The following is a 22089-nucleotide window of genomic DNA, read 5'->3' as shown; positions in this document are numbered from 1 at the left end:
GCCCATCTCGGTGGGTGATTACAGGAACTAACATGGTCATAGTGTTCGAATCCTGCCCTGTCCTGATTGAGTATTTATGTTGGGCTTTTCTGGTTTCCAGAGGTTTACTGTTTGACCAATATATGAGAGGACACTGAGTGCATGGGACTTTGTAAACCCCACCAACTTTGTTGGAGGATGTATTTTTAATCAACCTCTGTTTTGCTGTCCCGGTGGTTTTGAAAGCAAGGTTTATATTGATCTTTTTTAATGCCTCCTGCAGGTGGACCAGGTTATCATTGTATGGTAAAACTAATACATTTTTCCTGGCAATTACTGCCTTAGGTTCAGTCCTGTAGAAAGTCTTCCTTGCTGACATTAGTGCCTTCTCGACAAAATCCTTAGGGTATCTCAGTTTTGTGTCTATGATGAATATCTGACTAATTTCGTCCTCTAAATACTCTAGACTGCAGATACGCAAGGCTCTCAAGAATATTGTGAGAAACAGACTCCTTTTTACCTTAGTTTCGTGATTGGAAGAGTAAAGAATGTATAACATCACATTAGTGGATTTCCTATAGACTGTAAATTTGAATTTTCTGTCAACACGATGAATTAATGAAAGGTACTAGGCCATTGGGTCTAGGTAGGAACTCATCATTGTTGTGATCCCTAGGCCATAAGCAAAGAACATCATCTACGTATCTGAAGCACCTAACTCTGTCTGGAAGAATGTCTGTAAGATGTCTAGTCTCATATAATTCCATATGCAAGTTGTTGAGTAAGGGGCTGAGGGGATCAGTTATTATGTTCGTGGGGTAGGGTAGGGTAGGGAGAAGTTCTCTAGTTCCTCTTCAAGGTATGTAAGTAAGTCAGAGACAGGGACTCTGGTGAACAGAGCTGTGGCATCAAAGCTTACTAGGGTAAAATCATGTGGGACATTTAATTTCTAGGGCCTTTGAGTAAGGTCAACATTATTTTAAACAGGTGCATCTGAGATCCTGTTAACCATCAGAGTTAGAAGTTTGACCAACCATTTAGATAGGTAATATTCTCTTGAGCCTACTGAACTTATAATTAGGATGGACTGGGTACCCTGGTTTATGAGTCTTGATTATCCCATAAAAATACAGTAGAGTTGCAGGCCTAGCTAACAGTTGTTTAATTAATTCATCATTCCCCTTCAATAACGTTTTAAGGTGTTTATTGAAATGACTGTTGACCTAATTGGTGGGGTTCTTAATGAGCAGTTCATACCTTCATTATCACTCAGTACATGGTTCATTTTTCCTAAATATTCGGTTTTATCTAAGATAACTACAATGGATTTATCGCCTCTCGAGAGGTGCAGAGTCTGATCATTATCGAGCTTTTTATATGCTTTCGTGAATCTTAATGAGATAAAAAAAATTAGGTAACGAAAGATTGAATATCCGGTTGGAGGGATGGAGTATGGAGGAGGTGAATGTATTCAGATATTTAGTAGTGGACGTGTCAGCAAATGGGTCTATGAAAGATTAGATGAATCATAGAATTGACGAGGAAAAAAAGGTGAAAGGTGTACTGAGGAATCTGAGGAGGCAAAGAACTTTGTCCATGGAAGCAAAAGGGGAATGTATGAGAGTATTATCTTACCAACGCTCTTATATGGGTGTGAAGCATGGGTGGTGAATGTTGCAGCGAGGAGAAAGCTGGTGACAATGGAGATGTTGTGTCTGAGGGCAATGTGTGGTGTGAATATAATGCTGAGAATTCGTAGTTTGGAAATTAGGAGGAGGTGCGGGATTGCCATGAGGGCTGAGGAGGAGTTGTTGAGGTGGTTCGGACATGTAGAGAGGGAGCAACACATTAGAATGACTTCGAGAGTGAATGAATCTGTAGTGGCCTAGGAAAGGTTGAAGGAAGGGGGTAAATGAGGTTTTGTGTGTGAGGGGCTTGGATTTCCAGCAAGCATACATGAGTGTGTTAGATAGAAACGAATGGAAACAAATAATTTTTAGGACTTGACGTGCTGTTGGAGTGTGAACAGCATAATATTTATGAAGGGATTTAGGGAAATCGGCAGGCCAGACTTGAGTCCTGGAAATGAGAAGTACAGTGCCTGTTTAAAGGTATATTTTTTTCATTTATGTTAATGTAAAATTAATAATTTTGTACCAAAAGAAATTTAGAAAACTTACCTAACCTTATTATAACAAGCGCAATTTACTTTAGCCTAATCCAACTAAATGAATTTTAGATAAGTTTATAATAATTTAATAATAAACAAACACATTGAAATACATTTTGTTCGTTAGGTTCAGAATGATTTTTGCGAAATTATTGCATACGCAAATTTTCGCTTGCCTTATTCGGCAAGAAGAGCATTGCTATTTAAACAAAATTGACGCACCCAGCCAAGCTAGGTGTTTTACCCGTCATCCGAGGACATTTGATGGTGTGGATGCCTCTGAGCCAACTCCCTGGCTAGTTGCAGTGCTGTTATTGATCAATATTACTCGGTCGTGGGCACAATAATATAAAATATTACTCGTTGTACTAGTACACCAAACTGAGACTAGAATGAAATTAGCTCAGAGGCGTCCACACCACCTTATATCCTCCCTCCCACTACCCTACCTCCCTCCAACACTCCCTCGCATCCTCCCTCCCACACACCCTTTCTCCCATCCTCCCTCCTTCCCTTCCTCCCACCAAGCACCTCTCCCTCCCTCCCACTTCCCTCCCTCCCACTTCCCTCCCTCCCACTTCCCTCCCTCCTTCCCGATGTTTTAACTTCGTGAAAGACAACACTTCTCTGGCCATAATTAACCTCACATGTTAACTACCAGCTCCAGTATCTCCTCTCATGTATCCTGCCATGTAGCCTCTTATGTACACCCTTGTGTATCTCCTCATGTATCTTCTCACGTACTCATGTAATATGTCATGCACAATCTTGTATATACTCTCATGTATCCTGACATTTCTCCTGCCATGTATCCTGTCATGTATCTAGTCAGGAATCCTGTCTTTTTATCAATAATGTTATGTGTAATGTATCCCGATGTATATAATGTTATGTGTAATGTATCCCGATGTATATAATGTTGTGTGTAGTGTATCCAGATGTATATAATCCAAATGTACAGTAAAAGGAGTAAAGTGCAGTGGACCCGCTGGTCCATGTTAGGCAGGACCTGCTGGTCCATGTTAGGCAGGACCTGCTGGTCCATGCTAGGCAGGACCTGCTGGTCCATGTTAGGCAGGACCTGCTGGTCCATGCTAGGCAGGACCTGCTGGTCCATGCTAGGCAGGACCTGCTGGTCCATGTTAGGCAGGACCTGCTGGTCCATGTTAGGTAGGACCTGCTGGTCCATGCTAGGCAGGACCTGCTGGTCCATGCTAGGCAGGACCTGCTGGTCCATGATAGACAGAACCTGCTGGTCCATGCTAGGCAGGACCTGCTGGCCCATGCTAGGCAGAACCTGCTGGCCCATGCTAGGCAGAACCTGCTGGCCCATGCTAGGCAGGACCTGCTGGCCCATGCTAGGCAGGACCTGCTGGTCCATGCTAGGCAGGACCTGCTGTTACATGCTAGGCAGAGCCTGCTGGTCCATGCTAGGCAGGACCTGCTGGTCCATGCTAGGCAGGACCTGCTGGTCCGTGCTAGGCAGGACGTTCTGGACCATGTTAGGCAGGGCCTGTTGGTCCATGCTAAACAGGACCTACTAGTCCATGCTAGGCAGGACCTGCTGGTCCATGCTAGGCAAAACCTGCTGGTCCATGCTAGGCAGGACCTGCTGGTCCATACTAAGCAGGACCTGCTGGTCCATGCTAGGCAGGACCTTCTGGTCCATGCTAGGCAGGACTTGCTGGTCCATGCTAGGCAGGACCTGCTGGTCCATGCTAGGCAGGACCTGCTGGTCCATGCTAGGCAGGACCTGCTGGTCCATGCTAGGCAGGACCTGCTGGTCCATGCTAGGCAGGACCTGCTGGTCCATGCTAGGCAGGACCTGCTGGTCCATGCTAGGCAGGGCCTGCTGGTCCGTGCTAGGCATGACGTTCTGGATCATGTTAGGCAGAGCCTGCTGGTCCATGCTAGGCAGGACCTGCTGGTCCATGCTAGGCAGGATCTGCTGGTTCATGCTAGGCAGGACCTGCTGGTCCATGCTAGGCAAAACCTGCTGGTCCATGCTAGGCAGGACCTTCTGGTCCATGCTAGGCAGGACCTGCTGGGCCATGCTAGGCAGGACCTGCTGGACCATGCTAGGCAGGACCTGCTGGTCTATGTTAGGCAGGACCTTCTTGTCCATGCTAGGCAGGACCTGCTGGGCCATGCTAGGCATGACCTGCTGGGCCTTTCTAGGCAGGATCTGCTGGCCTATGCTAGGCAGGACGTATTTGTTCATTCTAGGCAGGACCTGCTTGTCCATACTAGGCAGGATCTTCTGCGCAATGCTAGACAGGCACTGCTGGGCCATGCTAGGCAGGACCTGCTGGTCCATGCTAGGCAGGACCTGCAGGTCCATGCTAGGCAGGACCTGCTGGTCCATGCTAGGCAGGACCTGCTTGTCCATGCTAGGCAGGACCTGCTGGTCCATGCTAGGCAGGACCTGCTTGTCCAAACTAGGCAGGATCTGCTGGGCCATGCTAGACAGGCACTGCTGGACCATGTTAGGCAGGACCTGCTGGTCCATGCTAGGCAAGACCTGCTGGTTCATGCTAGGCAGGACTTGCTGGTCCATGCTAGGCAGCACCTGCTGGTCCATGCTAAACAGGACCTACTAGTCCATGCTAGGCAGGACATGCTGATCCATGCTAGGCAGGACCTGCTGGTCCATGCTAGGCAGGACCTGCAGGTCCATGCTAGGCAGGACCTGCTGGTCCATGCTAGGCAGGACGTGCTGGTCCATGCTAGGCAGGACCTGCTGGTCCATGCTAGGCAGGGCCTGCTGGTCCGTGCTAGGCATGACGTTCTGGATCATGTTAGGCAGGGCCTGCTGGTCCATGCTAGGCAGGACCTGCTGGTCCATGCTAGGCAGGATCTGCTGGTCCATGCTAGGCAGGACCTGCTGGTCCATGCTAGGCAGGACCTGCTGGTCCATGCTAGACAGGACCTGCTGGTCCATGCTAGGCAGGACCTGCTGGCCCATGCTAGGCAGAACCTGCTGGCCCATGTTAGGAAGAACCTGCTGGCCCATGCTAGGCAGGACCTGCTGGCCCATGCTAGGCAGGATCTGCTGGTCCATGCTAGGCAGGACCTGCTGTTACATGCTAGGCAGAACCTGTTGGTCCATACTAGGCAGGACCTGCTGGTCCGTGCTAGGCAGGACGTTCTGGACCATGTTAGGCAGGGCCTGTTGGTCCATGCTAAACAGGACCTACTAGTCCATGCTAGGCAGGACCTGCTGGTCCATGCTAGGCAAAACCTGCTGGTCCATGCTAGGCAGGACCTGCTGGTCCAAACTAAGCAGGACCTGCTGGTCCATGCTAGGCAGGACCTTCTGGTCCATGCTAGGCAGGACTTGCTGGTCCATGCTAGGCAGGACCTGCTGGTCCATGCTAGGCAGGACCTGCAGGTCCATGCTAGGCAGGACCTGCTGGGCCATGCTAGGCAGGACCTGCTGGTCCATGCTAGGCAGGACCTGCTGGTCCATGCTAGGCAGGACCTGCTGGTCCATGCTAGGCAGGACCTGCTGGTCCATGCTAGGCATGACGTTCTGGATCATGTTAGGCAGGGCCTGCTGGTCCATGCTAGGCAGGACCTGCTGGTCCATGCTAGGCAGGATCTGCTGGTTCATGCTAGGCAGGACCTGCTGGTCCATGCTAGGCAAAACCTGCTGGCCCATGCTAGGCAGGACCTTCTGGTCCATGCTAGGCAGGACCTGCTCGGCCATGCTAGGCAGGACCTGCTGGACCATGCTAGGCAGGACCTGCTGGTCTATGTTAGGCAGGACCTTCATGTCCATGCTAGGCAGGACCTGCTGGTCCATGCTAGGCATGACCTGCTGGGCCTTTCTAGGCAGGACCTGCTGGCCTATGCTAGGCAGGACGTATTTGTTCATTCTAGGCAGGACCTGCTTGTCCATACTAGGCAGGATCTTCTGCGCAATGCTAGACAGGCACTGCTGGGCCATGCTAGGCAGGACCTGCTGGTCCATGTTAGGCAGGACCTGCAGGTCCATGTTAGACAGGACCTGCTGGTCCATGTTAGGCAGGACCTGCTGGGCCATGCTAGGCAGGACCTGCTGGTCCATGTTAGGCAGGACCTGCTGGTCCATGCTAGACAGGACCTTGTGGTCCATGTTAGGCAGGACCTGCTTGTCCATACTAGGCAGGATCTTCTGCGCAATGCTAGACAGGCACTGTTGGGCCATGCTAGGCAGGACCTGCTGGTCCATGCTAGGCAGGACCTGCAGGTCCATGCTAGGCAGGACCTGCTGGTCCATGCTAGGCAGGACCTGCTTGTCCATGCTAGGCAGGACCTGCTTGTCCAAACTAGGCAGGATCTGCTGGGCCATGCTAGACAGGCACTGCTGGACCATGTTAGGCAGGACCTGCTGGTCCATGCTAGGCAAGACCTGCTGGTTCATGCTAGGCAGGACTTGCTGGTCCATGCTAGGCAGCACCTGCTGGTCCATGCTAAACAGGACCTACTAGTCCATGCTAGGCAGGACCTGCTGGTCCATGCTAGGCAGGACCTGCTGGTCCATGCTAGGCAGGACCTGCTGGTCCATGCTAGGCAGGACCTGCTGGTCCATGCTAGGCAGGACGTGCTGGTCCATGCTAGGCAGGACCTGCTGGTCCATGCTAGGCAGGGCCTGCTGGTCCGTGCTAGGCATGACGTTCTGGATCATGTTAGGCAGGGCCTGCTGGTCCATGCTAGGCAGGACCTGCTGGTCCATGCTAGGCAGGATCTGCTGGTCCATGCTAGGCAGGACCTGCTGGTCAATGCTAGGCAGGACCTGCTGGGCCATGCTAGGCAGGACCTGCTGGACCATGCTAGGCAGGACCTGCTGGTCTATGTTAGGCAGGACCTTCTTGTCCATGCTAGGCAGGACCTGCTGGGCCATGCTAGGCATGACCTGCTGGGCCTTTCTAGGCAGGACCTGCTGGTCTATGCTAGGCAGGACGTATTTGTTCATTCTAGGTAGGAACTGCTTGTCCATACTAGGCAGGATCTTCTGGGCCATGCTAGACAGGCACTGCTGGGCCATGCTAGGTAGGACCTGCTGGTCCATGCTAGGCAGGACCTGCAGGTCCATGCTAGGCAGGACCTGATGGTCCATGCTAGGCAGGATCTGCTTGTCCTTGCTAGGCAGGACCTGCTGGTCTATGCTAGGCAGGACCTGCTTGTCCAAACTAGGCAGGATCTGCTGGGCCATGCTAGACAGGCACTGCTGGACCATGTTAGGCAGGACCTGCTGGTCCATGCTAGGCAAGACCTGCTGGTCCATGCTAGGCAGGACCTGCTGGTCCATGCTAGGTAGCACCTGCTTGTCCATGCTAAACAGGACCTACTAGTCCATGCTAGGCAGGACCTGCTGGTCCATGCTAGGCAGGACCTGCTGGTCCATGCTAGGCAGGACCTGCTGGTCCATGCTAGGCTGGTCCTGCTGGTTCATTCTATGCAGGCCCTAATGGTCAATGCTAGACAGGACCTGCTGGTCCATGCTAAACAGGACCTACTAGTCCATGCTAGGCAGGACCTGCTGGTCCATGCTAGGCAGGACCTGCTGGTCCATGCTAGGCAGGACCTACTGGTCTATGCTAGGCTGGTCCTGCTGGTTCATTCTATGCAGGCCCTAATGGTCAATGCTAGACAGGACCTGCTGGTCCATGCTAGGCAGGACCTACTGCTCCATGCTAGGCAGAACCTGCTGATCCATGATAGACAGGTCCACAAGGATTACCACTAGTGTACACTGATCACCATTTATGTACAGTGATCACCACTAGTGTACAGTCATCCTTAGTAAACACTGTTGATGTACAGTCATCCTTAGTGAATACGGTTGGTGTACAGTGAACACCACTAGTATACCGTCACCCTCAGGGAACACCATTAGTGTACAGTCACCCTCAGTAAAGACCACTAGTGTACAATTTTCCTCAGTAAACACAACTAGTGTACAGTCACCCTCAGGGAACACCGCTAGTGTACAGTCACCGTCTAGGGAACACCGCTAGTGTACAGTCACCCTCAGGGAACACCGCTAGTGTACAGTCACCCTCAGGGAACACCGCTAGTGTACAGTCACCGTCTAGGGAACACCGGTAGTGTACAGTCACCGTCTAGGGAACACCGCTAGTGTACAGTCACCGTCTAGGGAACACCGCTAGTGTACTGTCACCCTCAGGGAACACCGCTACAGTCACCCTCAGGGAACACCGCTAGTGTACAGTCACCCTCAGGGAACACCGCTACAGTCACCCTCAGGGAACACCGCTAGTGTACAGTCACCCTCAGGGAACACCGCTAGTGTACAGTCACCGTCAGGTAACACCGCTAGTGTACAGTCACCGTCAGGTAACACCGCTAGTGTACAGTCACCGTCAGGTAACACCGCTAGTGTACAGTCACCGTCAGGTAACACCGCTAGTGTACAGTCACCGTCAGGTAACACCGCTAGTGTACAGTCACCGTCAGGTAACACCGCTAGTGTACAGTCACCGTCAGGTAACACCGCTAGTGTACAGTCACCGTCAGGTAACACCGCTAGTGTACAGTCACCGTCAGGTAACACCGCTAGTGTACAGTCACCGTCAGGTAACACCGCTAGTGTACAGTCACCGTCAGGTAACACCGCTAGTGTACAGTCACCGTCAGGTAACACCGCTAGTGTACAGTCACCGTCAGGTAATACCGCTAGTGTACAGTCACCGTCAGGTAAGACCGCTAGTGTACAGTCACCGTCAGGTAATACCGCTAGTGTACAGTCACCGTCAGGTAATACCGCTAGTGTACAGTCACCGTCAGGTAATACCGCTAGTGTACAGTCACCCTCAGGGAACACCGCTAGTGTACAGTCACCGTCAGGGAACACCGCTAGTGTACAGTCACCCTCAGGGAACACCGCTAGTGTACAGTCACCCTCAGGGAACACCGCTAGTGTACAGTCACCCTCAGGGAACACCGCTAGTGTACAGTCACCGTCAGGGAACACCGCTAGTGTACAGTCACCGTCAGGGAACACCGCTAGTGTACAGTCACCGTCAGGGAACACTGCTAGTGTACAGTCACCCTCAGGGAACACCGCTAGTGTACAGTCACCGTCAGGGAACACTGCTAGTGTACAGTCACCCTCAGGGAACACCGCTAGTGTACAGTCACCGTCAGGGAACACCGCTAGTGTACAGTCACCGTTAGGGAACACCGCTAGTGTACAGTCACCCTCAGGGAACACCGCTACAGTCACCGTCAGGGAACACCGCTAGTGTACAGTCACCGTCAGGGAACACTGCTAGTGTACAGTCACCCTCAGGGAACACCGCTAGTGTACAGTCACCGTCAGGGAACACCGCTAGTGTACAGTCACCGTCAGGGAACACCGCTAGTGTACAGTCTCCGTCAGGGAACACCGCTAGTGTACAGTCACCGTCAGGGAACACTGCTAGTGTACAGTCACCGTCAGGGAACACCGCTAGTGTACAGTCACCCTCAGGGAACACCGCTAGTGTACAGTCACCGTCAGGGAACACCGCTAGTGTACAGTCACCCTCAGGGAACACTGCTAGTGTACAGTCACCGTCAGGGAACACCGCTACAGTCACCCTCAGGGAACACCGCTAGTGTACAGTCACCGTCAGGGAACACCGCTAGTGTACAGTCACCGTCAGGGAACACCGCTACAGTCACCCTCAGGGAACACCGCTAGTGTACAGTCACCCTCAGGGAACACCGCTAGTGTACAGTCACCGTCAGGGAACACCGCTACAGTCACCCTCAGGGAACACCGCTAGTGTACAGTCACCCTCAGGGAACACCGCTAGTGTACAGTCACCGTCAGGGAACACCGCTACAGTCACCCTCAGGGAACACCGCTAGTGTACAGTCACCGTCAGGGAACACCGCTACAGTCACCCTCAGGGAACACCGCTAGTGTACAGTCACCGTCAGGGAACACCGCTACAGTCACCCTCAGGGAACACCGCTAGTGTACAGTCACCCTCAGGGAACACCGCTAGTGTACAGTCACCGTCAGGGAACACCGCTACAGTCACCCTCAGGGAACACCGCTAGTGTACAGTCACCGTCAGGGAACACCGCTAGTGTACAGTCACCCTCAGGGAACACCGCTAGTGTACAGTCACCGTCAGGGAACACCGCTAGTGTACAGTCACCCTCAGGGAACACCGCTAGTGTACAGTCACCGTCTAGGGAACACCGCTAGTGTACAGTCACCCTCAGGGAACACCGCTAGTGTACAGTCACCCTCAGGGAACACCGCTACAGTCACCCTCAGGGAACACCGCTAGTGTACAGTCACCGTCAGGGAACACCGCTAGTGTACAGTCACCGTCAGGGAACACCGCTAGTGTACAGTCACCGTCAGGGAACACCGCTAGTGTACAGTCACCGTCAGGGAACACCGCTAGTGTACAGTCACCGTCAGGGAACACCGCTAGTGTACAGTCACCCTCAGGGAACACCGCTAGTGTACAGTCACCGTCAGGGAACACCGCTAGTGTACAGTCACCGTCAGGGAACACCGCTACAGTCACCGTCAGGGAACACCGCTACAGTCACCCTCAGGGAACACCGCTAGTGTACAATCACCCTCAGGGAACACCGCTAGTGTACAGTCACCCTCAGGGAACACCGCTACAGTCACCCTCAGGGAACACCGCTAGTGTACAGTCACCGTCAGGGAACACCGCTAGTGTACAGTCACCCTCAGGGAACACCGCTAGTGTACAGTCACCCTCAGGGAACACCGCTACAGTCACCCTCAGGGAACACCGCTAGTGTACAGTCACCCTCAGGGAACACCGCTAGTGTACAGTCACCGTCAGGGAACACCGCTAGTGTACAGTCACCGTCAGGTAACACCGCTAGTGTACAGTCACCCTCAGGAACACCGCTAGTGTACAGTCACCGCCAGGGAACACCGCTAGTGTACAGTCACCCTCAGGGAACACCGCTAGTGTACAGTCACCTCAGGGAACACCACTAGTGCACAGTCACCATCAGGGAACACCGCTAGTGTACAGTCACCGTCAGGGAACACCGCTAGCGTACAGTCACCATCAGGTAACACCGCTAGTGTACAGTCACCGTCAGGGAACACCGCTAGTGCACAGTCACCATCAGGGAACACCGCTAGTGTACAGTCACCGTCAGGGAACACCGCTAGTGTACAGTCACCATCAGGTAACACCGCTAGTGTACAGTCACCCTCAGGGAACACCGCTAGTGTACAGTCACCCTCAGGGAACACCGCTAGTGTACAGTCACCCTCAGGGAACACCGCTAGTGTACAGTCACCCTAAGTGAACACCAGCAGTGTACAGTCACCGTCAGTGTACATGGTCCTCACACGACGTAGTGTCAGTGTACATGGTCCTCACACGACGTAGTGTCAGTGTACATGGTCCTCACACGACGTAGTGTCAGTGTACATGGTCCTCACACGACGTAGTGTCAGTGTACATGGTCCTCACGCGACGTAGTGTCAGTGTACATGGTCCTCACACGACGTAGTGTCAGTGTACATGGTCCTCACACGACGTAGTGTCAGTGTACATGGTCCTCACACGACGTAGTGTCAGTGTACATGGTCCTCACACGACGTAGTGTCAGTGTACATGGTCCTCACACGACGTAGTGTCAGTGTACATGGTCCTCACACGACGTAGTGTCAGTGTACATGGTCCTCACACGACGTAGTGTCAGTGTACATGGTCCTCACACGACGTAGTGTCAGTGTACATGGTCCTCACACGACGTAGTGTGGATATATTACAAAATACAGTGTTCTTGTCTCTACAAAACATACATCTGCTTCATTTAATCCACCGTCTGGTTCACGTCTGGGTCACGTCTGGGTCACGTCTTGGTCACGTCTTGGTCACGTCTTGGTCACATCTGGGTCACGTCTTGGTCACGTCTTGGTTATGTCTGGGTCACGTCTGAGTCATGTCTTGGGCATGTTTTGGTCACGCCTGGGTCACTTCTGGGTCACGTCTTGGTCACGTCTTGGTCACGTCTTGGTCACGTCTGGAATGCGTCTTGATCTCAACGTTGACAGGGATCACTCACACATGTTGCCCCAATCTTACCATCTCTTATTTGTAGGTCAACTTTCTTTTTATAGGTTTATGTAACCTACCCTCCTAACCTAAGCTATGCTGCGCTTCAAACAAATTATATATATATATATATATATATATATATATATATATATATATATATATATATATATATATATATATATATATATATATATATATATATATGCAAAACAACCACTCTGAAAGAATAGAGAAATTCCAAGCGCTTTCGTGACTACTTTGAAATCACCTATTCACTGTGATCTTATTGCATATATATATATATATATATATATATATATATATATATATATATATATATATATATATATATATATATATATATATATATATATATATATATGTCGTGCCGAATAGGAAAAACTGGTCAATTAGAAAGAACTCGCTTAAAATTAAGTCCTCTCTAAAATTTTCTCTTGTGCGTTTAAAGATATTTTTTTCAATTATGTTAATGTAAAAATTAATGATTGTGTACCAAAAGAATCTTAGAAAACTTACCCAACCTTATTATCACAAGCACAATTTAATTTAGCCTAATCCAACTAAATATATTTTAGATAAGTTTACAATAATTTAATAATAAACAAACACAATGAATTATATTTTTTTCGTTAGATTCAGAATGATTTTTGCGAAATTACCCATACACAAATTTTCGGTCCCCTTATTCGGCAAGAAGAGCGTTGCTATTTAAGGCAAAATCGCAAGTATTACCTATTCGGCACGACATCATTGCGCACACACACACACACACACACACACGCTCATATATATATATATATATATATATATATATATATATATATATATATATATATATATATATATATATATATATATATATATATATATAAACATACGCCTCTGTAAGTCTGTGAAAAGAATTAGTTGTTTTTTGTCATCCTGATGTGAAAAACGAGTCATTTATTTAGAGAAAGTGACACCAACACTACCAAACACCAGGGAAGTCTTACTCGGGTTTCTCTTTTATTATTCATATGTTTATTAGTCTTGTGCAGTGTGTGGTGTGTGTGTGTGTGTGTGTGTGTGTGTGTGTGTGTGGTGTGTGTGTGTGTGTGTGTGTGTGTGTGTGTGTGTGTGTGTGTGTGTGTGTGTGTGTGGTGTGTGTGTGTGTGTGTGTGTGTGTGTGTGGTGTGTGTGTGTGTGTGTGTGTGTGTGTGTGTGTGTGTGTGTGGTGTGTGTGTGTGTGTGTGTGTGTGTGTGTGTGTGTGTGTGTGTGTGTGTGTGGTGTGTGTGTGTGTGGTGTGTGTGTGTGTGTGTGTGTGTGTGTGTGTGTGTGTGTGTGTGTGTGTGTGGTGTGTGTGTGTGTGTGTGTGTGTGTGTGTGTGTGTGTGTGTGTGTGTGTGTGGTGTGTGTGTGTGTGTGTGTGTGTGTGTGTGTGTGTGTGTGTGTGGTGTGTGTGTGTGTGTGTGTGTGTGTGTGTGTGTGTGTGTGTGTGTGTGTGTGTGTGTGTGTGTGTGTGTGTGTGTGTGTGTGTGTGTGTGTGTACTCACCTATTTGTGGTTGCAGGGGTCAAGTCTATGCTACTATGCTACTAGGCCCTCTCTCTCCCTGCTCCATGAGCTTTATCAAACCTCGTCTTAAATCTATGTATGGTTCGTGCCTCCACTATGTCACTTTCTAGGCTATTTCACTGCCTGACAACTCTATGACTGAAGAAATACTTCCTAACATACCTTTGACACATAGGAGTCTTCAACTTCCAATTGTGACCCCTTGTTTCTGTGTCCCATCTCTGGAACATCCTGTCTTTGTCCACCTTTTCAATTCCTCGCAGTATCTTGTGTCATTATCATGTCTCCCTTGACCCTCCTGTCCTTCAGTGTCGTCAGGTCGATTTCCCTTAACCTTTCAACATGGAACTAGTCATGTTGCAAATCTTTGCAATTTCTCTAATTTCTTGACGTGCTTGACCAGGTGTGGATCCCAAACTGGTGCTGCATACTCCAGTATGGGCCTGACGTATATGGTGTACAGTCTTGAACGATTCCTTACTAAGGTATCGGAGCGCTATTCTTAGGTTAGCCAGACGCCCTTAAGCAACATCGGTTTTCTGATTGATGTGCGCCTCAGGAGATGTGCTCAGTATTATACTCACCCCAAGATCTCTTTCCTTGAGTGAGGTTTGCAGTCTTTGGCCACTTAGACCATACTCTGTCTGCTGTCTTCTTTGCTCTCCCCCGATCTTCATGACTTTGCATTTGATGGGGTTAAATCCAAGTAACCAGTTGCTGGACCAAGCATGCAGCCTGTCCAGATCTCTTTGTAGTTTAGTCTGATCCTAGACCGATTTAATTCTCCTCATTGGCTTTACTTCATATGCAAACAGGGACACTTCTGAGTCTATCCCTTCCGTTATGTCATTCACATGTACCAAAAACAGCACAGGTCCTAGGACTGACACCTGTGGAACCTCGCTCGTCACAGGCGCCCACTCTAACACCTCATCACATACCATGACTCGTTGTTGCCTCTCTGTCAGGTATTCTCTGATCCATTGCAGTGCCTTTCCTCTTATGCGTGCCTGATCCTCTAGTTTTTGCATAAACCTCGTGTGAAGAACTGTGTCGAAGGCCTTCTTGCGGTCCAAGAAAATGCAGTCTCTGCACCTCTCCCTCTTGTGTCTTACCTCTGTTACCATGCCATAAAACTCAAATAGGTTTGTGACACAGGATTTTCCTTCCCTGAAACCGTGCTGGTTGTCGTTCATAAGCTTGTATCTTTCTGGTGCTCCACCACTCTCCTCCTGATGATCTCCATGACTTTGCATACTATATACGTCAGTGACACAGGTCTATAGTTTAATGCCTCGTGTCTGTCTCCTTTCTTAAAAATTGGGACTACATTTGCCATCTTCCATACCTCAGGTAGCTGCCCAGTCTCATTGGATGTGTTGAAGACTTTTGTTATTGGCACGTACAGCATCTCTACTCCCTCTCTAAGGACCCACAGAGAGATGTCTGGTCCCACCGCCTTTGAGGTATCAAGTTCACATAGCAGTTTCTTCACTTCCTCCTCGGTTGTGTGTATTTCATTAAGCACTTGCTTGTGTATCTCCCTATTCTGAGTTCCTGGAGTCCTTCCTGCCTGTGTGTGTGTGTGTATGTGTGTGCATGTGTGTGTGTGTGTGTGTGTGTGTGTGTGTGTGTGTGTGTGTGTACGTGTGTGTGGGAGATATACTCACTTATTTGTGGTTGCAGGGGTCGAGTCATAGCTCCTGGCCCCGCCTCTTCACTGATTGATACTAGGTCCTCTCTCTCCCTGCTCCATGAGCTTTATCAAACCTCTTCTTAAAACTCTGTATGGTTCCTGCCTCCACTTCGTCACTTTCTAGGCTTTTCCACTGCCTGACAACTCTATGACTGAAGAGATACTTCCTAACATCCCTTTAACTCATCTGAGTCTTCATCTTCCAATTGTGACCCCTTGTTTCTGTGTTCCATCTCTGGAACATCATGTCCTCGTCCACCTTGTCTATTCCGCGCAGTATTTTATGTGTCTTTATCATGTCTCCACTGACTCTCCTGTCCTCCAGTCGTCAGGCCAATTTTCCTTAAACTTTCTTCGTAGGACAATCCTCTTAGTTCTGGGACTAGTCTTGTTGCAAACCTTTGCACTTTCTCTAATTTCTTGACGTGCTTGGCCAGGTGTGGATTCCAAACTGATGCTGCATACTCCAGTATGGGCCTGACTTATATGGTGTACAGAGTCTTGAACGATTCCTTACTGAGGTATCGGAACACTATCCTTAGGTTTGCCAGACGCCCGTATGCTGCAGCAGTTATCTGATTGATGTGCGCCTCAGATGTGCTCGGTATTATACTCGCCCCAAGATATTTTTCCTTGAGTGAGGTTTGCGGTCTTCTTTGCTCTTCCCCGATTTTCATGACTTTGCATTTGGCAGGGTTAAATTCAAGGAGCCAGTTGCTGAACCAGGCTTTTAGCCTGTCCAGGTCTCTTTGTAGTCCTGCCTGATCCTCGACCGATTTGATTCTCCTCATTAGCTTCACATCATCTGCAAACATGGACACTTATGAGTCTGTGTGTGTGTGTGTGTGTTATAACTGTCTATTTGTAACTTCCAGTTACTGTAGTAACTACCAGTTACTGTAGTAACTACCAGTTACTGTAATTATCAGTTACTGTATTGACTATCAGTTATTGTAGTCACTGCCAGGTACTGTATTAACTACCAGTTACTGTAGTAACTACTAGTTAAAATAGTAACTATAGTTACAGTAGTAACTAGCAGTTACTATAATAACTACAAGACCAGAGCGTCATAATCTTGGTGTTCTGCCTTCATTGATTTCTTCATACAATATCATATTTATTAATTTCCATTGATTGTGGTATTTACTAATTCCCTTTTTAATTATTTCCATTAGTCAACCTCTCTGTCTTTCTCTCTGTCTCTCTGTCTCTCTGTCTCATCTCTTCTTTCGTGACCTTAATTTTTCTTAACCATGTATGTAGTGATCATGTCTCCTCCCTGTCATCAACCTTTCCTCCTAACGCATTTTTTTTAACTCTGGCTGAAATTTCGTAGTTATTGACCCACGAAATCGTAATGACACGATTGCAAACGAACCATACCACGGGTGGGGTTAGAACCCGCGATCAGAGAGTCACAAAACATGGCTAATGCAATGGTCTGGAGTTTTATGAGTCTCTGATCGTGGGTTCTAACCCCATCCGTGGTACGGTTTCGTAGTTATTCTTTGAGATCTTTCCAGAGTACATTTTTTCTCTGTTAGGGACGAGACATTTGCTGGATATTCCACTCTGGTCTAACAAATTTAAATATTTTTTTTAGCATTTCTCTTTACATATATGAAGATTATTTATATAACATATGATTTTCTTGAATTTTCAATACTTTCACTTAAGTGTGGCCAGCAGTAACAGCCTTGTTGATCAGACCTTGATCCAATACAAAACCTGGTCTCAGACAGAGCCGCCGGGGCTCTGACCCCCGAAGTTCTCTCCAGGTAGACATGATCTTCCGGTGGCACTTTTTTTTGTTAATTAAATAATATGTACATACCTCTGATGCTTTCTATATTTTGTCACATCTTCAGGTGGCATGATTTCACTTTCTCCACTTTCCACTACATTATTCATTTATGTTAAGTTCCATCATCCATCCTTCACTCCAAGTGCTTCATTTATCCAGGTCAACTTGTAGTGATTTATAGCCATTTTTATCGTTTTCTTTGTACTTCTCCATCATTCGCCAACATATTTATTTAGTTTTCTGTTGCTTCTTTCAATTAATATAAATTAAAAACATTTTTGGAGCAATTACAGAGACTTGTAATACCACATTTTCTTTTCAGATAGAAAGTCTTTCATCCATCGTCATAGTTTACCTTCCACTTCTCCTCAGTTTTGCAGTTCGTAAGTTTATTCAGGTATACACAAATACAGTTATATAGATTATCATACATAGCAGCATATGTGTAGAGAATCTGGCATAATCCAAAAAGTCACAGAAAGTGACTTATTTCCATTGGGGTCCCATAAACTAGTCGTTTATGGGGATATATTTCAGAAGCTTTCTTAAGTCTAGACAAGTACAATCTACCACCATCTAGTTCTTGTACAGTTTCCGTAACTCTATTGTAACAGCTGAATATTTTTGATTTATTGAATACATATGTTTACCAGTTAGTAAGTTTTTCCTCTCCGAGTGTTGTATCCACTTTCCACTGACGGCCTTTTCAAATATTTTCGTCAATGAAACTGGAAAGTTAGTCAAAGAGCGTTTGCTGTTTCCATTTTAATATACTGACACAATGTGTTCCATCTTCCATCTTTCTCTCAGTTTACCTTCTTGTACTAAATATTAAAATATTCCCAAACTGGGTAACATCTTTCTGCACATTCTTTTAAAACTTCTGGAGATATCTTCTGATATTTCTTTATTTTTCCTCAGCATCCTGAAGGAATTCTTATCAATAATTAACTATTATAAAAAAATATGCTGTAGAATGTATGTAGACCATTCCAATAATTCTTAGTTATTTATTTTGATATCCTCCATGTCGTGATGCAATCATAATTTTATAATTATTATACATAAGACTGTTTTCTTTATGTATTAACATATTCATATAGTTTTTATTCCTTCTGGTATATCATTTGTATAAATTAAAAGCATTACTGGGGCAAGTATAGATCCTTGTGGCACCCCACTTGTGACGCCTCCCCACACAAACATTTTTCCTCTTATATCTGTTCTTATTTCTCTCCCAAACAGAAAGCTTCTCTTTCAATGTAATAAGTTGACTTAAATTCATCTACGTTAGTACGGTCTACCAATCCATTTTTTTCTTGATCAATTTACCTAACTCTGTCATAATAACTTTAAAGACTGGATGTATATGAATTTGTAGACCGAAAACCAGATTGTTTTCTAGCCAGTATATTTTTTTTCTGTGGAGGCCTGTTCTGGGATGGGGCCGCGGGGCGCTCACTATAAGACACTCCAGGCAGGTGCTGAATCACCTTTTCCATACCATATTTTTCCAGTATTTTTACAACACTTGTCTACGAAACCGCCCTATGATTTAATGGGTCTTCCTTGTCTTATTATTTGACATCATCTTTTCGTCTGCTAATTTGCAATCTTGTAGTGAAATCCTTTAAAATAATTCCTGAGTAAGTAACCTAATTCTTCCGTACCTTCTATCGAAGACTAAGATGCTGACCCATCTGGTCCTCAAGCTTATACTTATCACCATTCAGCTGACTAAGCAGATCTTGGCAATTATGCAGTTGACACTTCCGTGTGTGTGTGTGTGTTGCTCAGCTCAGCGCCTGTGGAGGCGGAGACCCCCAGCATACTGCTGGCAAACAAGCATTACCGATACATGTCATCGGTGGGTGTTGGTTGTAGCATGGGTCGTGGTGGGTTCTGGTTGTACCATAGATCGTGGTGGGTTCTGGTTGTAGCATGGGTCGTGGTGGGCTCTGGTTCTACCATGGGTCGTGGTGGGTTCTGGTTGTAGCATGGGTCGTGGTGGGCTCTGATTGTACCATGGGTCGTGGTGGGTTCTGGTTGTAGCATGGGTCGGGGGGTGGGTTTTGGTTGTACCATGGGTCGTGGTGGGCTCCGGTTGTACCATGGGTCGTGGTGGGTTCTGGTTGTAGCATAGGTCGGGGGTAGGTTCTGGTTGTACCATGGGTCGTGGTGGGTTCTGGTTGTACCATGGGTCGTGGTGGGTTCTGGTTGTACCATGGGTCGTGGTGGGTTCTGGTTGTAGCATGGGTCGTGGTGGGTTCTGGTTGTAGCATGGGTCGTGGTGGGTTCTGGTTGTAGCATGGGTCGTGGTGGGTTCTGGTTGTAGCATGGGTCGTGGTGGGTTCTGGTTGTACCATGGGTCGTGGTGGGTTCTGGTTGTACCATGGGTCGTGGTGGGTTCTGGTTGTAGCATGGGTCGGGGGGTGAGTTCTGGTTGTACCATGGGTCGTGGTGGGCTCCGGTTGTACCATGGGTCGTGGTGGGTTCTGGTTGTAGCATAGGTCGGGGGTAGGTTCTGGTTGTACCATGGGTCGTGGTGGGTTCTGGTTGTAGCATGGGTCGTGGTGGGTTCTGGTTGTACCATGGGTCGTGGTGGGTTCTGGTTGTACCATGGGTCGTGGTGGGTTCTGGTTGTACCATGGGTCGTGGTGGGTTCTGGTTGCAGTATGGGTCATGGTGGGTTATGGTTGTAGCATGGGTCGTGGTGGGTTCTGGTTGCAGCATGGGTCGTGGTGGGTTCTGGTTGTAGCATGGGTCGTGGTGGGTTCTGGTTGTACCATGGGTCGTGGTGGGTTCTGGTTGTAGCATGGGTCGTGGTGGGTTCTGGTTGTAGCATGGGTCGTGGTGGGTTCTGGTTGTAGCATGGGTCGTGGTGGGTGCTCTTTGTAGCATTACGTATTGGAGCTTCATGGTCTGTGACCACAGGTCATGATTACGTCAGGTTATGAAAAGCTGAGGACCGCTGGGGACACTTTTAAAGGGACAGGGGAGGAAGGGAGAGAAACTGAGACCATTAATATAATAATAATAATAATAATAATAATAATAATAATAATAATAATAATAATAATAATAATAATAATAATAATAATAATAATAATAATGGGCTTGATCCATAAGATCAGTTTCATTCAGAAAGTCTGCAAATGATTTTATGGACTTTTGTATCAATCTGTACAATGGATGTGAAAGCACTTAGGTGTATCAGACATGCACATAGTACATTAAGCTAGCATAAACCAGTAGAATCAAACAGTGTGACTTACTTCCTTATGAGCTCTTAATGGATATCGTATATTTATGAACATATGTTATATTCATCCCAGAGTGATATTAAAGTAAGAAGAGGAAAATAAAGATTACAGGTAAATCTTTCAAACGTCTACTTACATCTGATACATAATTATCTTAAATTCTCCTATGCATTAAAGAGTTCTTGTTGTAACATTTCATTATTAATTCAAACAACCTGGTCTGAGGCCAGGTCGCAGAGACGACGAAACAGCATCTATTAACAAAAGTCTAACTACTGTACAATTTTTTCTACACACAAAAAAAAAACACACAAATCATGTTTAAGAAACCTATCTTAGTCGTAGATTGCCATCTTCCTCTCGTCAGACCAGTCGAGTGCTAAGATAGTGTTGTAGTGTAGTGTAGTGTAGTGTAGTCTGTAGTGCTGTTGGGATAGGAAAGACACTTATAAAAACTTAATCATGGCTTGATAAATATTTTAAACGATCGAAATTTTGTCACAATTAAGTATTATTTAAAAAAAAAATGGTGTATTTTCTTCATTACTCTCAATAGCACGTAATTTACTCTATAGTGACGGTGGTGTTTTCATGGTTAGAGAAAGTGTTTCCTGACGTGGCACCTGGTCGAGACTACAGGGCTAAAAATGTACTCCAACTCTCATTATGGATACTCTTACTCTATGAATACATGTCTATGAGTACAGTATGGTAATCACAACTTGGTCAGTACAACATGGTGAGTACAACATGGTGAGTACAACTTGCTGAGTACTCTAAGTCGAATACCACATAAAAAAGATGACCAGTAACTCAGTGGTCAGTGCATTCAGAACAAAACCCAACGTTCCAGGTTCAGTTTTCTTTCTTCGGTGCTGATCCTCTTCATCCAGTATTAAAAATGTAAATATCTGGGTGTTGGTTGATAGTTGAGGGTCACGTTACTAGTAAAAAATTTATTCAAATGTATTTGACACGCTAGTTCTGTTGTAAGTCATATCCTCCATATGAGAACTCCAGTCCTGTTAAAGTCAGATCCTGAAAAAGAAAACTCCTCTCCTGCTGAGTCAAGTCCTGTCTTAGAAAACTTCAGTTCTGCTGGAAATAATACACTTGATAGTATGACTGTAACATAAACACCAGACCTAAAGTGTCGGGAAAAAAGGTACCAGCGCAGCGCACAGGATTTACCTAACGAAAATGGCTATATAAAAAAAGACAATACGAGGATCACAGCATAAAATCCCCGCAGGCTGCACCTTCTGCATATGAAATCAACAGCGACGAGAGATTCACAAAAACGTCAGCAGCAATCCGTGCAGTTGATCCCTCGTGTGAGGTGTCGGCGAGACAACACTGATATACCGGATTACAGCCACACAAACTCAACAAGAACTCCAGCCACACGGATAGAAAACAAGACCTTGGAGGCTGAACGCTCCTGTTCCATCTTGACTTACACACGTTTAGTAGATAGGAATGTGGAGATCGTGAGGAGGGGACGAGGGGAGTGGTGCAGAAAAAGAGGGGAAG

At 47.2% G+C, this 22089-nt stretch overlaps 1 protein-coding gene across 14 annotated transcripts in view; it reads left to right on the top strand.

The window, feature by feature from the left end:
- The window catches only part of LOC128695950 (G-protein coupled receptor moody), a 284935-nt gene that overhangs the window by 158290 nt on the left and 104556 nt on the right, over positions 1-22089 (top strand). For 2 of the 14 annotated variants that reach the window (XM_070093130.1, XM_070093127.1), the window contains exon 3: positions 17616-17676. The exons of 11 other annotated variants lie outside the window; for them this stretch is intronic. The gene's annotated coding sequence lies outside the window, so the exon portion shown is untranslated. Of the gene's footprint in view, positions 1-17615; positions 17691-22089 lie in introns of all 14 variants that reach the window. One more of the 14 variants, XM_070093128.1, reaches the window with a different exon arrangement.

The sequence above is a fragment of the Cherax quadricarinatus genome, chromosome 41, assembly GCF_038502225.1.
Source record: "Cherax quadricarinatus isolate ZL_2023a chromosome 41, ASM3850222v1, whole genome shotgun sequence".
In the NCBI taxonomy this organism is placed as follows: Eukaryota; Metazoa; Arthropoda; class Malacostraca; order Decapoda; family Parastacidae; genus Cherax; species Cherax quadricarinatus.
Note: the sequence above shows the minus strand (reverse complement) of the source record. Positions and strands in the feature narration are given on the sequence as shown.